The sequence below is a fragment of the Castor canadensis genome, chromosome 11 (assembly GCF_047511655.1).
Source record: "Castor canadensis chromosome 11, mCasCan1.hap1v2, whole genome shotgun sequence".
NCBI classification, from domain to species: Eukaryota; Metazoa; Chordata; class Mammalia; order Rodentia; family Castoridae; genus Castor; species Castor canadensis.
In genome coordinates, this window is record NC_133396.1 from 105,065,595 (window position 1) to 105,082,014 (window position 16,420).

Here is a 16,420-nt window from a genome sequence, read left to right on the forward strand (position 1 = left end):
AGACCCTATCTCAAAAAAAAAAAAATCACAAAAAAAGGCTGGTAGAATGGTTCAAGCAGTAAGAGTGCCTGCCTAGCAAGCTTGAGGCACTGCTGAAAAAAAAAAAAAAAAAACTTATGATACACATGGTATGATTCTAACATTCTAAGAGCACAAAAAGAAAAGCATGTCTCCTTTCTAGGGCAAGCTGTATGGCTCAAGTGGCTCAGCTTGCCCAGCAAGCTGAAGGTCCTAAGTTCAAGCCCCAGTACTGCCCCTCCCCCAAGTTTTGTTTTTTACCCTGTCCCCAACCACCCACCTCCTCTCCCAAGAGACAACCATTGGCTCCAGAGTCCTCCCTCGGATACTCTATATGCATTCAAACTGTATGTGCATCCCCCCCTTTCCATTTCAACTCATCCCACAATATTTCAGCACCTCTAGAACAGGACTCCTAGCCCAAGGGCAAAGATGCATGTACTGAGATTGATGAAGAATGGTGGTTTTAGGCACCTGGGCTTTTTTTCCACATAGAAGGCTTACATTAAGAGTAACCTGGGGAGTGATCAGGTGACTCAAGTGTTAGGGTAACTGCCTAGCAAGATCAAAGCTCTGAGTCCGGTACTGCCAAAAAAAAAAAAAAGAAAAAAAAAGTCCTTAATTCTGGGCTGAGGGTGTAGTTCAAGTAATAAACTAGTAGCCTGCATGTCACTCAACACTGCAAAAGCAAACAAAACAAGCAAAAAAAAAAGAGTGACCAGGCCCATCTGGGCATAAATCAAGACCGTATCTCAAAAGTAACAAAGCAGCTGGGCTCTGGTGGTTCACACCTGTAATCCTAGCCACTTGAAAGGCTGAGATTGAGAGAATTGTAGTTCGATGCCAGCCAGGGCAAGTAGTTCGCAAGACCCCATCTCCAAAATAACCAGAACAAAATGGACTAGAGGTATGGCTCAAGCAGTATGTCTTTGTAAGCACAAAGCCCTGAATTTAAAACAAACAAACAAAAAAAGTAACAGAAAGAAGGGTTGGGGGGGTGTGACTCAAGTGGTAGAGCGTATGCCTAGCAAGCACAAGGCTCTAAATTCAACCATAGAACCATCAAAAAAAAAAAAAAAACCAAGAAAGATTGACCTGCTCTAGCCCACTTCCTCATTTTATAGAGGACACTGAGCCCACAGAGGGTAAGGGCTAAGCCAGAGTCCTCAGTGTGGTGGAGGCCTGTCAGGAAAAGAATTTTGGCTCCCTGATAGCTGCTCAGAGGGCTGCTGGCCTCAAGGGGCTGAGCACTGGCTCACCAGAGCATGCTTCTTAGGTTCCCAGCCCTCATTTCAGGAGACCTTCCCACCCACTGCCTCGGCCCTGGGATGGATCCCTAGGGAGGCAGGGTGAATGGAGGCAGGATCTGGCTTGTGGTCAATCAGCATGGAGAAAGCTAGCCATCCCCTCCCTCTGCTTTTGTTTTGACTCTGAGCTGGGGAATCAATCTTCAATGGCCCCCTTACCCTCTGGGTGTGGGGAGGCCTGGGCAAGGATTGGCAGCCAGTTACTGGGCCAACCCTCTGTCTCTCTAGTCTAGTCCCCAGCTTGGAAGGGAAGCTCCTGGGGATGGAGCTGGGCAGGAAGACAGAGGTGGGGAGAGAGGCAGGAAGGAGGAAGGGGTAACAGGACAGCAGGCAGAGGCTGAGACTGAGGGTGGGCTGCCTTTTGGAAACTGAAAGACTCTGGCCCAGACAGGGGCAGCAGGGATGGGGAGGGGTCTCTCCCTCAACAAGGATGCCAGGACTGGGGTGGGAGGAACCAGGCGGCCACTTTGGAATGTGCTCTCAGAGTCCCACTGAGTCTATGCAGATTAGGCCTGTCTGTATGCAAATGAGCCCGTCTGTATGCAGATGAGGAGAGAGGGCATTCTCTTCTCAGGGTTACCATAGAGCCCACTCCCTCCCCTTCCTTCAGGGCTCCAGCTGCAGGGTAGCCTGGGAAGAGGCCAGACCTGGGGAGTGAGTGTAAACCTGCAATGGAAGACTAGACTTCAGGAAGGACTAACCAAAGAATAATGGTCATTTCTGAGAAAAGAACTGGAGATTAAATAGAGAATATAGAGGAGCTGCTGAGAGAGCCAAACAAAAAAATGATAGGGGTGCACCTCCAAAGAACATTCTAGATCCAGGAAAACTCAAGCACCCTGGCAGAAAGCTCTGAGAGGGAAACTGGAGAAGAGGGAAGGAAAGGAAACTTTTTTGCTGAGCTGAGCATCTACTTCTTGCCAGCCTTCACAGAGGGTCTCCTCACAGTGTAATTGGGATCCTAGTGATGAAAAACATTTTGCAAACAAGACTTGGGGAGGCTGAGGCTTGCCCAGGCCACACAGCTTGCAAGTGGAAGGACCCTGGGTTGTCTGACTTGATGGCAGGCTTGATGGGCATTGGTGTTGGGGTGCTGTGCCTGGGGGGGGCTTGTACATCCTGAGGGGAGCTCTAGCTGGGTCTAAAAATGCCTGCAGAAGGCCAAGAATTATCTGGGGAGGGGGAGGCTACCGTGAGGCTACTGGAGGCAGCTGGGTGGACAGATTCCAAGATGGGACGCCAGGACTGGGAAGGAAGCCAGGGATAATCCAGTGGGGAAACTGAGACCCAGAGCGGCTGGGAAAATTGCCCCCTCACTCAGCAGATCCAAGACCAAGCTAAGCCCGAAACCCAGGTCCCTGGGGCCCCTACCCCAGGGCCCCTTCCTAAGAGCACAGAGGGTAGGAGTGAGGGGGCTCTGAGAACAGCCTCCCCTCTTCCTCTGGGGGCCCTCAGTCCACATCCAATGGCGTGGCCAAGGTCTTTGTGGGGAGGCCTGTGGGGAAGAGAGGCCCCTTGTTGGCCCATTCATCATGCCGGAGGCTTGGCGCATGCCAGCCCCCCGGCACCGGCTGGACTCTTCTTCCTGGGGGTGCCAGCCAGCCCCCACCTGCTGCCACAGCCTGCTCCCCAGCTCTGTCGTTTCCTGGAGCCTCGGGGCTTTGGCCCTGGTCCCGGCTGAAAGATGGCGGGGAGCCCCGGCCCCCACGCCCCCCGCATCTCACCATTCACATGCTGGCACCAGAGCCGTGGGAACGCTGGACAGCAGCTGGGCATCGGTGCCCAGCTCTGCCCACCCCTAGCCCTGTTGACCTCAGAGAGGGGAGAGGAATAGGCTACCCCCCAAAAAGCGCCCCCCAGGATGGGGCCCTAGAAATCCTTAGCACTAATTATGAATCTGGGGACAAACAAGGCATTTGCAAGTCAATTAGTGACAGAACTTTCCCAGGAAAGAGCTTCATCCAGGCTCAGCTTTAGACAGGGCCACATGCTGGGTCATCTTGTCCCTCCCCCTGCCTCTGCCCTCCGTGCTACTGTAGGGATAGAAGCTGGCTGATGTTCTGCCAGACGTTCTGTGACTGAGGGCTTTAAGGTCCTGAGTGGACATGAGTGTTATGAGAGCAAGGCTGGGCCCTACTAAGGTCAGCTAGAGGTCAACAGAAGTCTGCCACCAGGAGGCGTTCTATCAGGGTTCTGGCCTCAGTTCCACCTGCAACAGAACATGGTGGCTCCTGGAAGGAGATGCCAAGGAGGCAGCTGGGGCAGACAGGATGGGTGGATTAACAGGAAAATAGAAGTCAGGGGAGATGGTTCCAGAGAACTCAAAGAAACCAGGATAAGAGGATGACAGTAATCTTCAGGCATCCTTGCAACTGTGACCAGGCCAGGAGGCACAGGGCCCTGGGGACTGCAGCTCTACCTGTGAAGAAACTTTCAAGTAGACTACCAGTCACCTGGGGTCATTTCCTTAGACCAGGAGACAGAACACAGGGTCTTGCTCCTCCCAGGCAGAGGCCTTTAGCTGGGAAGGGGCTTGATGGAGGAGGAGAGGACCCCTTAATTGGAGGAAGAGAGGGAGGGGAAGGGGCTGGGCAGGGCAAAAGCCCTAGAGCCAGCCCTGCCATCTGAGGGAGATTAAAGGATTATAATTAAAAGGCATTTGCAGGGCTCTGAGCAGGTGGGTTGGGGCTGGTGCTAACGATCTAACTGCTGTCTATAGCCAGCGCTTTAGCCATGGCCTGGCTTCAGGGCTCTATAATGAGTGCGGGTGCTTTTTTTGTTTTGTTTTGTTTTAAAGGGAGGTGGGTGAGAAGAGGAGGAGGTGAGGGGCAGGGACTGAGAGGGGAGAGTCTTTTTCTTCATGTGGAGCACCCCAGCTCACATGTTCAAGTGAGCCACACACCCCCATTCCCTTCCTGAAAAACCAAGGTGAAGGTTGAGCCTAATGGAGTTATGGGAGGGCTAGAGAAGAATGTGAGGGCCAGGAATGCACAAGGAGGATGCTTAGAACTGTCACCAGTGGCTCATGCCTGTGATCCTAGCTATGCAGGAGGCAGAGATCAGGAGGATCATAGTTTGAAGCCAGCTGGGGCAAATAGTTCCTTGAGACTGTATCTCAAAAAACCCCATCACACACACACACACACACACACACACACACACACACACACACACAAAGTGCTGGTGGAGTGGCTCAAAGTGTAGACCCTGAGTTTAAGCCCCAGTACCAAAAAAAAAAAAAAAAAGATGCTTAGGTCCTCACAGAAAGGGGGCATTGAGACAGAATGTCTAGAGGAAAAGAGAAATGTCCTTGAAATAATAACTGCCAATACTGACTAACACTTGCTGGGCTGACAGCATTATGCTAAACTTTTATCAATTTATTTAACTCCTGTAACCATGCTATAATGACTGAGTGGGAGACACCTGCCTACAGATGAGAACCCAGCACCAGGGGTTCCATTGACCAGGGGCGGTCCCATTCAGACCTTTCCTTCTTCTTAAAAAGGGCAGATGATCAAACCCTCTCTAGATGCTGAGAGATAGGCCAGGGTCAAGAGCATGCAGGTTACAGTCCAAAGATTTTTGGCTGTGGGAGTCCAGTTACCCAATTCATGCAGTCTCTTCTTTGTCTCATATGACAAAAGTGCACTGTAATCTTGGGTGTCACATGCACATGTGGGTATCACACCTCTAAGCCTTTGCACATGCTGTTCCCTCACCTCGGAAAGCCATCTCTTCTGCTCACTGACTACCCTATAACTCCACTCCTATGACCCTTTTGTAACTTCCCTTTTTCTAGCCCCCTGTGTTCCCTGAGAGTTGAGAACCAGTGGGTTTTTCTGGTCAACCGGAGTTACCATGTGTTCAGGAAGCAAATGAGTGACCTGGTGAGGGCCAGGCATTTACTTTTATTAATCAAAGGCCTGAGACAGAGTAGTTCTGGGAAGACCCATGAGAAACCAGGTAATGGGAACTGGGTGGTGGAGACCCAGGCAGGAGAGAGACTCTTACTATGTACTATATTCTTCTATGCCTTGAAAGTTTTGTTCCCTGTAAAGATTATTTATTCAGAATTATTTTTCTTTTCTTTTCTTTTTTTTTTTTTTTTTGTGTTACTGGAGTTTGAACTTAGGCCTACACCTTGAGTCACTCAACCAGCCCTTTTTGTGAAGGTTTTTTTCGAGAGGGTCTCACAAACTATTAGCCCAGGCTGGCTTCTAACCATGATCCTCCTGATCTCTGCCTCCTGAGCCACTAGGATTACATGCATAAGCCACTGGTACCCAGCAATAATTTTTTTTTTCAGTTCTGGGAATGGAACCCAGGACCTTATGTATGCTGAGCAAGTGCTCTACCACTGAGCTATAACCCCTGCCGCCAAGTTTAATTTAAAATATTAATTAGGTCTGGAGTGTGGCTCAAGTGGTAGCGTGCCTGCCTAGCAAGTGTGAGGCCCTGAGTTCAAACTCCAGTACCATCAAAAATATTATTGCTTATAAAGGAAATGCAAATTAAAACCACGCTAAGATTCCACCTCACCCCTGTTAGAATAGCCATCATCAGCAACACCACCAACAACAGGTGTTGGCGAGGATGCGGGGAAAAAGGAACCCTCTTACACTGTTGGTGGGAATGTAGACTAGTACAACCACTCTGGAAAATAATTTGGAGGCTACTTAAAAAGCTGGACATCGATCTACCATTTGATCCAGCAATACCACTCTTGGGGATATACCCAAAAGACTGTTACTCCAGAAGCACCTGCACACCCATGTTTATTGCGGCACTATTCACCATAGCCAAGTTATGGAAACAGCCAAGATGCCCCAGCACTGACGAATGGATTAAGAAAATGTGGTATCTATACACAATGGAATTTTATGCAGCCATGAAGAAGAACAAAATGTTATCATTCGCTGGTAAATGGATGGAATTGGAGAACATCATTCTGAGTGAGGTTAGCCTGGCCCAAAAAACCAAAAATCGTATGTTCTCCCTCATATGTGGACATTAGATCAAGGGCAAACACAACAAGGGGATTGGACTTTGAGCACATGATAAAAGCGAGAGCACACAAGGAAGGGGTGAGGATAGGTAAGACACCTAAAAAACTAGCTAGCATTTGTTACCCTTAACGCAGAGAAACTAAAGCAGATACCTTAAAGCAACTGAGGCCAATAGGAAAAGGGAACCAGGAACTAGAGAAAAGGTTAGATCAAAAAGAATTAACCTAGAAGGTAACACCCACGCACAGGAAATCAATGTGAGTCAATGCCCTGTATAGCTATCCTTATCTCAACCAGCAAAAACCCTTGTTCCTTCCTATTATTGCTTATACTCTCTCTACAACAAAATTAGAAATGAGGGCAAAATAGTTTCTGCTGGGTATTGGGGGGGGAGAGGGAGGAGGCGGAGTGGGTGGTAAGGGAGGGGGTGGGGGCAGGGGGGAGAAATGAACCAAGCCTTGTATGCACATATGACTAATAAAAGAAAAATGAAAAAAAAAATTTTACGCAAGGGACAGGCCAATTTGTATTTCAGATTTGTATAACTTCACTGTGAACAATGTTGATATGATGGGAAAGGATTTAAAGAATTATGTAATAGCTACTTTTGGGTTATTTCACTACTTTTACCAAGAATGACAAGGTTTTCTTTTAAAATAAAATTCTGCTTCCAATTTGAAATATAAGAAAAATTTTAAAAAATATATATTATTGCTTAAAAAAAAGGTGGGAGGAGGGGGGCTTGGGGGATGTGGGGAGAGGTGACCCAAATAAAGTATACACATATGAATAAATGTAAAACCAATAAAAAGAATTTTTTTAAGGTGGGAGAAGGACAGTGTGTAGTTCCAAAGGCCAAGGCATAAGAGAACCCCAGAGACCTCACATTTGAAAACAATGAATTCTAGCCACTAGACTACCAGGGAGCTGAGATTCCACCTTTGAGAGGAACCAGTAGCATTTTGGTCCCCTTCTCTCTTCCTCCCCCTTCCTTCCCTATACTTTGGCTTCCTCCTAGGTAAGCCCAGCTTGGTGACTGGGCCCTACAATCTACCCATGTCCTCCAAGAGCCTTTCAGAATTGGTCCCCATCTAGTTGGCATTGTGGGCAGATTACCTGGATTCTCCCTAGCTGTGTGTGCATAGGCGAGAGACACTGAAGCACCCTGTATCAGCATCTGCTTTGTGTGTGGGGGAAAGTGATGCTACAGTCAACTGCAGTGATGGGTGTATGGGAACTCTTGCCTGGAGAACTGAGGGTAGGGGAACTACACCATGCCCAGATGGAAGCCTGCTGCCTGGTTGCTAATCTGCTATGTGCTCTTTCCCAGGCTACTCCCCCTGGGTGTCCCCTCTGGAACAAGGTTGCCTCCCTGCCCTTCCTCTGCCTGTACAACTGAACTAAGATAAAGGAGCTGTAGCTGGCTCGTCTAGCTTTCTGAAAAATGGGGATAGGAACATCCAGAGCTGCTGGGGAATTAAATGAGGTAATGTGCCAGACGCTTGTGGCTCTGGCCTGTAATCCTAGCTACTCAGGAGGCAAAGAGAATTGCAGTTCGAAGCCAGCCCAGGCAAATAGTTCGAGAGACCCTATCTTGAAAAAGCCCATCACAAAAAAAGGGCTGGTAGAGTGGCTCAAGGTATAGGCCCTGAGTTCAAACCCCAGTATTGCAAAAAAAAAAAAAAAGAGGTAATGTATGTAAAGTACTTGATGCAGCATGGGGCATGAAGCAAGGACTCATAAATGGTGGCAGTTATTATAGTTATTAAATGGGAGGGACCCTGTAAAATGTGCTAGTCCAGGAAAGGGACTCCTCATTATTGCTCTGGTTGGGAATAATGAGGCCTTGTGGTAATAGCCCCTTGCACTCCCGGGCCCCTCTGACAAAAGGACACAGAGGCTGGGGATGGGCCCAACAAAGTGAGAAGTGAATGGTACATAATGGGACACTTAGGGGCTTAGCCCAGGCTGGGGGGCTCTGGGAAGGACCCTCCGGCTGTGGCTCCAGGTGCTAAAGGACCCCAAAGGTCAGGAACACAAGCCCACAGGCTGCCCCTTCCCCAAACTGAGACAGGGACACCAGGTCAGCCAGGCCTTCACTAGTGTGCATTGAGCACCTCCTCAGTGTCGGGAGGGGCTCTTCATGCTGCAGCACCCCAAGCCCTCTGATCCAGTGAAGGAGCCTGTCAAGGATCAAAACAAATATGTAAGCCACACAGAATGTCAGACAGTGGTGAATGATCTGGAGAAAAATGCATAGGGAAGGACAGGCAGGGCTGGGCTGGGTGGTAAACTCCAGGGGCTGGAGGTGTGGCTCAAGTGGTAGAGTTCCTGCTTTGCAAGTACCTACCTGACAAACTTGAAGCCCTGAGTTCAAAACCCAGTCCCACCAAAAAAAACTTCAAGTAAGATGCTTAGGAAAAGCTAGGTTTTGTTCAACTTTTCCTTGGAGAAATTTTTAAATAGTTATAAAGTAAACAGAATAGTATAAAGAACCCCCACCTACCTATCTTCTAGCTTCAACAACTGCCAGTCTTGCCTCATCTGTATTCCAACCTAATTTCCCAGCTTCTCACTTTATTTGGAAGCAAATCCCAGACATCTCCCTTTCGTGGAGGGTGTGATTTAAGCAAAGACCAAAGGAGACAAGGAAGTCAACTCTGTGTTTGTTTGTGAGGCGAACATGTGTGGCTGAGGGATGACAGCAGTGTAAAAGCTTTGTGCCTGTTTAGAAGACCAGGCTCCAATCTCTGCTTTGCCCCTACCTGAGTGTAGAACCTTACATGAATTTCTAAACTGCCCAGTTTCTCACTTGTGAAATGGGATTGACATACTTATCCCATGGGGAATTTGTAGGAGTAAAATGAGAATCCTGAGGAGTGTTCCATTAAATTAAAGCAAGGCCACAAGGTCAAGAGCCAGGTCTGAGAGATGAGGCAAGGTTCCAGGGTATCAAGATTATGTAGGGGCTGGGAAGGTGGTCTAGGGGTGTTTTCCTGGAGAAGCCACCCCTGAACTCCATTTAGCAAGTCACACTAAAGCTTTAAGGAGGGGGTCTGAACCTAGAGCTTGACCATGTTTGCTGGCCCATCCCTCACCCCACCCCCATGGATGGCCACTGGATCTTAGATTACTGGAAGGGCAGAAGGCCTGAATGGCCAACTGTTCTCAGAGGAGGCTTGGCCCCTTTTAAAGACCCTCATCACCATCTCTACCTCCCTCCCAGGGTGATAATCACCCTGGGAGGGGGGACACAAAGAGACCCTCAGCTCCCATCCTCTAGGCAGATAATGGGCCATTCACACTGAGGGGACCCCAGCCCCACACCTGGCCCTCTCAGGCAGCCCCCAACTGCCCCATTGTCCCATTCGTGCCTTGCACCCGGGTGTCAGTGTAGGGGAAGCCTGAGCCCCCAGCTGGGGCACTCCTGGCCCTTCCCCCACCTCTCCAGCCGCCTGGACTCTGGGCTGATTTGGGGGGGAGGTGGGCCTGCCATTCATCCCACACTGTTCACTCGGAATTTTGCTCCTCTCGAAAGTCCTTATAGAGCGATGGGAAAATGGGAGGGAATAATTAGGAAAACCATTAGCGCTCAAGGCCCATCTGAGAAGGATTAAGGGATTAAAAGCCTTCCAACCGATCTCTTCTACTTTAAGGTTGTTGTAAGGTTTTGTTTTCAGGACTTTTTTTTTTCTTTTCTTTTCTTTTCCCTGGGTTGGAGACTAAAGTCTTGGTGGATCCTTCCTTCAAAAGCTGCAAGGAAAGTCAAGACACTAACTTCGTCTTCTCTCATCTTGGGGGAGAGGAATGGGGGAGAGGAGGTGTGAGGGGAAGCTCCCTTCCCAAGCTCGGCTAGGCTGCCCTGGATCGCTTCTCTCCGGAGCAGTGGATGGAGGGAGAAGTCCAGCTAGGCCTGTTAACCCTGCCTGGCAGGACTCACCCATCTCCTTGGGTCCTACCTGAGGGTAGCAGGCTTTTCTCCCCTCTAGTTTAGGCAAGCTGGGCCAGAGGGCTCTTTGCCATCCACCCTGCAGGAGCAGCCTGAGACTAGAGGTCAGGGAGGAGAAAGCAGAGAAAGAAAGGGAGTGGAAGGAGGGATTGCAGGGAGAAGAAAGGGATCGTACACAGGAAAGGCCATTGCCTGTTTGCAGTAAGTGAGGCACAGTCGCTGTGCTGATCAGAGCACAGCCCAGTGGGGTGAACAGATAAAGGCACAGTTCAATACAACACAATATAAGGTGTGGTGGCACATAAATGAGGGGCAGAGTAGATGTGCAAAGGAGATAAACCCCATCCAGTCTGCAAAGAGCAGGGACAGTCATCCCTGAAAGAGATGACTATGGTACATTTATGAGTCTCCCTCCCACATGCACATGGTGGATACTTAGTGACTGTCAGGTTACTGTTCTAGTCAAATGTATTGCCAAGCCCTGTAAAGACTGTCTTGCTGGGGCACTAGTGGCTCATGCCTATAATTCTAGCTATTCAGGAGGCAGAGATCATGAGGATCTCGGTTCAAGGCCAGCCCTGGTGAAAATTGAGACCCTATCTCAAAAATACCCAATGCACAAAAAAAGGGTTGGTAAAGTGGCTCAAGTAGTAGAGTGCCTGCCTGCCTAGCAAGCATGAAAGGCCCTGTGTTCAAACTCCAGTACTGCCAAAAAAAAAAAAAAAAAAAAAGGACTGTCTCACTCCTCATTGAAATGGAGATGGTCCCCTGGAGAAAAATTCAAGTATTATTATCACTGGGTGAGAGCAGTGAGCAAGCAGGAACTATGTTGAGAGGATCATGTTAGGGCATATACTCAGACTCTTCCCCAGAGTCTTCACACACTGCATTCTGGCCTCCCTAGCCGTGCTAGGGAAGAAAGTCCCTAGTGTTAGGTGTGGGCTTTCACACTGGCCTCCCTGGTTCCAGGCTGCCCCTCCATTTTTCTGAAAAGCTCAGCTAAACTCCCTTTGAGCCTCTGTGTGCCCACCAACCCTCACCTGCCAGGGCCTGAGGCCAGGGAGGCAGACGGAGAAATGGAGAAGTCTTCCCAAGATGGAGGCAGGCAGAAGCCACCCTGGCCTAGCACCTTGCCAGTGATGCCGGTGATAGATGCTGGCAGCTGCCGCCTGGTACAGCATTAATAATCAAGTTTATTAATGATCTTAATTAGCAACTGCCAACAAGAAGCCTGGTGCTAATTCCACCAATAATCGAAGCTTGTGGGGCATGGACAGGAAGGGTGGGAGAGGGGATGGATGGCTTGCAGCTTGGGTAATAGAGCAGACACCATGGATAGTGCTGGGTCCCTCAAGCTGCAACCGGCCTGGGGGGGCTCAAGAGATGGGGAGAAGGGGGCCCCCACCCTCACAGGCTCCCACACCAGGGTTCCTCCACCTCCCACAGTGCAACCTCCTCAGTGATCTCAATGATGTTGGGACAAAATGAAGCGTGAGGAATTGCAGTGAGGAGGGGGCCTCTGTCTGAGCCTTTAGAACCAGAACCCAGACAGCAGCCATGGGATTGGAGGCAAGTCTGTAAAAGCCTGAGTGAAATGAGCTAGAAGGGGATTGGGAACAAGCCTCACAGTGTCCTGGAGCCACATTCCTTGCTTTGGGGAGACGGAGATGGATGGTGCTGAACTGGGAAGGAGGGGACACTGGGGCAGGCAGGGGGCTTCTCCAGCTGAGGGCTCTCCTGCCAAGAAGAGCAGGGTGGGAAAATCAAGCTTAAGAATCCAGAGGATGCCTGTACAACAAAGCCACTTCCTTCCTCAGTCTCAGAGCCAAGCAGACCTGCCTGGGTCCTGCCCGAGAGCCCAAAGACCAACCTGGAGCAGGCCCAGAGAGCACTGGAAATGCAGGCCCAAAGAAGGGAGCCACCATCAAGGCAGGAAGTTCTAGTCAATACCCCTCTGAAGCTGTTCAAAACAAGGCTGACCACCTGAAATGCCTTGGAGAACTGGGTGCCGGGGACCCCCACCTATAATCCAAGCTACTTAGAAGGTAGAAATCAGGAAGATCGCAGTTGGAAGCCAGCCAGAGCCAATAATTTGAGAGACTCTAGCTTGAAAATACCCAACACAAAAAAGGGCTGACAGAAAAGTGGCTCAAAGTGATAGAGTGAATGCCTAGCAAGTGTGAGACCCTGAGTTCAAACTCCAGTAACGCCAGGGTGAGGTGGGGGTAAAGAGGGGGAGCCTTGGAAAGGAAGGGTGAGGAATGAGGCTCTATGCTCTGGGACTCAGGCAGGCCCTGGGTAAAGAAGCTGGTTTGACTTCTTTCAAAGGTGGCTTTTGGGATTTCTGCAGAAGTTTCCATGAGGCTGGGCAGCCCCAGGTCAGAACGCTTTGCATGACCAGAGACCTGGTCAAGAGAGCTACAGAAGGGCTGACTACAAAGAGAGGAGGGAACAGAACTCTGCTTCCTTGGCATCACAAAATTCCTCAGCTTCCAGCCCTGGTCCCCTGTCCCTAACTTCTCTCTCATCTAATAGTCCCCCAAATGCTATCCCAAGGGCTGTCTCCACCTCAGGATGAGATGCATGTTGCACCTGGATCCCCACAGAAGCTGAGAGAGAAGAGCTTCATCTCACCTGGAAGGCTGTGTCAAGGCACAGAAAGAACGGGCCACCTCTGAGGCCAGTACTGAGCCTGCCTCCCAGAAGACTGCCTACTTTACCAGCACCTTCTTCCTCCCCTCATCCAGCCTCACTGGAATCAAAGCCCCAGACTTCCTGGGATGGTTCTCCTTTTAGTGTTGCTGTCATTGATTTTGCCCTGAAAAACATTTCAAGTTCTGAAAGCATCACTGCTTCAAGGGCCCAAGAATTTCTAAAATAACTCCCCACCTAAGTGACGTGTGCCCTTGCTCATGAGTCTTGGTGGGAGCTTAGAAAAGGTCGGTTTATGTCCTGTGTCCTATTAGTCTCAAGCCCATTCTGGAGCTTAGCTTGGAAGTGCCCAAGTACAGAGGCCAAGTTCCCAACAGGAATGGGGTGTGGTCCTAGTATTGAACTCTGTTGTCACTATTCAGGGATTTTCCCGGTGCTGGACCACTGTCCTCTGCTACATGGATGCAGGCTTCTAGTCTGGGGTACAGGAACACATTTCCTCCCACCTCCATATCATTGAGAGTTTATTTTAATTCTGACAAGTGCCTGTGCTCTCTCCCAGTAAAAATGGGCCTCTTTGGTGGTTGGTGGCAGAGGGAGGCAAGAAGGAAGGCCTGGACCCAGCCTGGGGCTCACAGGTCAGAGAGGACCATGTCTGCCCAGTAACTTGCTCTGCTTTGGGGACACCATGAGCATTTCCCTCAGGGCTCTGAAAGAGAAATGACCCTAAAGACACTTGTCAGAGTCCATTGGGTCAATATGATGTGGGGGGAAAAAAATGGATGGAGACTGGGAGAGGGGGAGGCAGTTAAGGGTACATAAGGTAGGAAGAACACCAACTTGGGCTGGGTTTAAATCCGGGAGACAAATGCTCAGAGAAGTAAACTACCTTGTGCAGGCTACTAAGTAGTGACTAGAGGGGCCAAGGCAGGAGCCACCATGGTCTGACCCCCAAGGTCAAGCTCATGGGAGAAAGGAGTAGGTATGGAGGGGCCAGGTGACCACCTCGCCTCGTCCCAAGGTCTGTTCCGGTCACCCTCCGCCTTCCTCGGAGGGCTGGCTGATTCTACTAACAATCAGACGGCGGCGACACAGACAATGGCGCTCTGTCCCGGGCGCTCCGGGACGACAGCTCATCCCTATGCAGTGACCGCCTCCCCCACTCGGCCGGGCCGCCAGGCCCTTTCAGGCGGTGGAAGCCGGGGCGGCGGCGGAGAGGAATTCTCACAGGCCGTTGGGCATTTGCATAGCCGGCTCGCCCGCCCGCCCGGAGACATTGGCCGGCTTTGTTCGCGGGCGGCGGTGGCGACGACGAGGGCGCACGGGCCCGGGCGCGGGGCCGGCGCGGCTGACCGGCTGGGAGCGGCGGGCGGGCCAGACAAAGGAGAGGGGCGCTCCTTGCCGGGAGGCGGCGGGTGGGGTGATCCCGACGGTGGGAGAGGAATATCGGGGTGAGATGGAGGGACGCGGCTGCCGAGTTTGCCCGGGACCGCCACCGCCCCGTACTTTGGACACCCATGCCGTGTCTAATTCCTCTTGGAGCGGGGGGGGGGCGGGGGGGGCGTGATGTGAATCCCAAAAGAGGGGATCTCAGGCCTTTCCCAGGCTGCGCGGGGTTCGAAGCGCCAGGTCCTCCAGAGGTCAGAGGAGCAATTCCCAACAGGCAGAGAAGGCTCTGGACACACAGGTGCAGAAGCACCGGAAGAGCTCTGGACCTTCCAGTCAGATGTCCTTGGGCAGGAAACACTGCTGTTGTCCATACATATGTAGTTGCCAAGCCAGAACAGTGCCCGCCTCTGAGAGCCTTCTGGCTCTGCTGGCTTCTACTCAACCCCAGCACAGCCTATCTCCCTTATCCCCTAGTTGTCCTTGGAGGTAAGCAGGAGCTGAGTGCCCTCCTCCATCACTGTCCCCAAGGCCCAGGCATCCAGGGCTGGACAGACAGAGTTCATGAGCGGGCAAGTGTCTGATTGTCCTGTATTGAGAGCAATAATGGTGGTGATCAGAGGGGCTGTCCAGGAGGGGCAGAGACCTCATTGTCCTAAAGGGGTGAGGAAGGAGCCCCCTGGCCCCTGTCTCAGGCATCTCCTTGACCTGCTCATTGTCACCTTGTTGACCCAGCCTGAATGGATGAGCCACCAAGTAAGGGAGGGATGGTGCTGAGGCAGGGGCTATAGGCAAGAGGGGGGAGGGGCTTACTTGTTCATCAGGAAAATCCAAGGATATTTGTCTTTCCTGCCCTCTGGATTCCCCAACTGAAATCCAGGGTGGGATGATAACCCCCACACCTAGACCTCAAATTGTGGATCAAGTGGATGAAAATGAACAATCTATGGAGGACCCACCATATGGCCCTGTATTTAAGGCAAAGTAGGGGGAAGGAAAGGAAAAATAAAGAGTGAAAAACCAAAGGTATAGTTTAGGAGAGTTGGGCCCTGGGCAGAGTCCCCTGAACAATGGGACTGTGGTCAGAAGCTGTGGTGGAGCTCAGAGTCATTGTCTGAACCATCAGGGGCTTCATGGGAGTGGTGGAGCTTGGAACTGTCTGGCTACAGGACACTTAGGGCTACTTCTTATGGGTTAACCCCCACCCTGTCCCTCCTTTCTCTGGGACCTCTTGGCAGCCCATCCTGGGACCTGTAGCCTTTTGTCCTTTGGAAGCTGGTTGAGCAATTGCCCTTTCTCAAAGTGGGCTCCATTGTCCCTTCCCTGGAAAGCACTTCAGATTTGAGATGGGTGGTTTCCCCTAGCAAGGACCACCCGGATTGGAGGTGCCCATTTTTTTCAGGCCTGGAAGAAAAGACTTGGTAGTAGTCAAGAAGGAACCAGCAATAGAGGGAGAGGGTCAGGCTGTAAAGTGTTGATGTCATGAATAAATTAATTCTAGTCTTCCGTACCCAGAGAGGACTAGACAGGGGAATGTCTCATCCTGTACTTAAATCAGTTTTCTTTTGAATCTCTGTTGGAGAACTGCTTGGGGGGAACTCTAGGGCTGCAGCAGGTCATGCAGAGCTGGCAGCTGAGGTCAGGGTGGAATGAGGGATGGGGCCTCAACTCTCCCAATCCCTACCCTCACCCCCAGTAGGGACTGATAGTGGCTTGGAGTCCTGCAATCTCAGCAGTCAACCTTCTCCTTCCACACTGGGATGTCCCCCCAACATAGCTAACTCCTCCAGCAATGAGCAGGTGAGTTGTGAAGGAAGGAGCCCGGTGGCTCCTTGTATATGTGTTTGGTTTCTTGAGCCAATCAAGCTCTGTTCCTCCAGCCACACTGAGGAGGATGCCCAGTGAAGCATCTTTTGCCCTTGTCCCAGGGTTAGGCTCCAGGATCCACACTTCCTCCTGGGGCTCTTAGGTCTGAAGGGTTTTGGTTTGGGAAAAGAGGTGTCTGCAGTCATGCTTAACTCCTGCCGGAAGCTCAGAAGCTCGTGGGAAGAGCAAAAGAGAGCAAAGGGGATCCCAGTCCTGCAGTGTGGGGAAGGGAA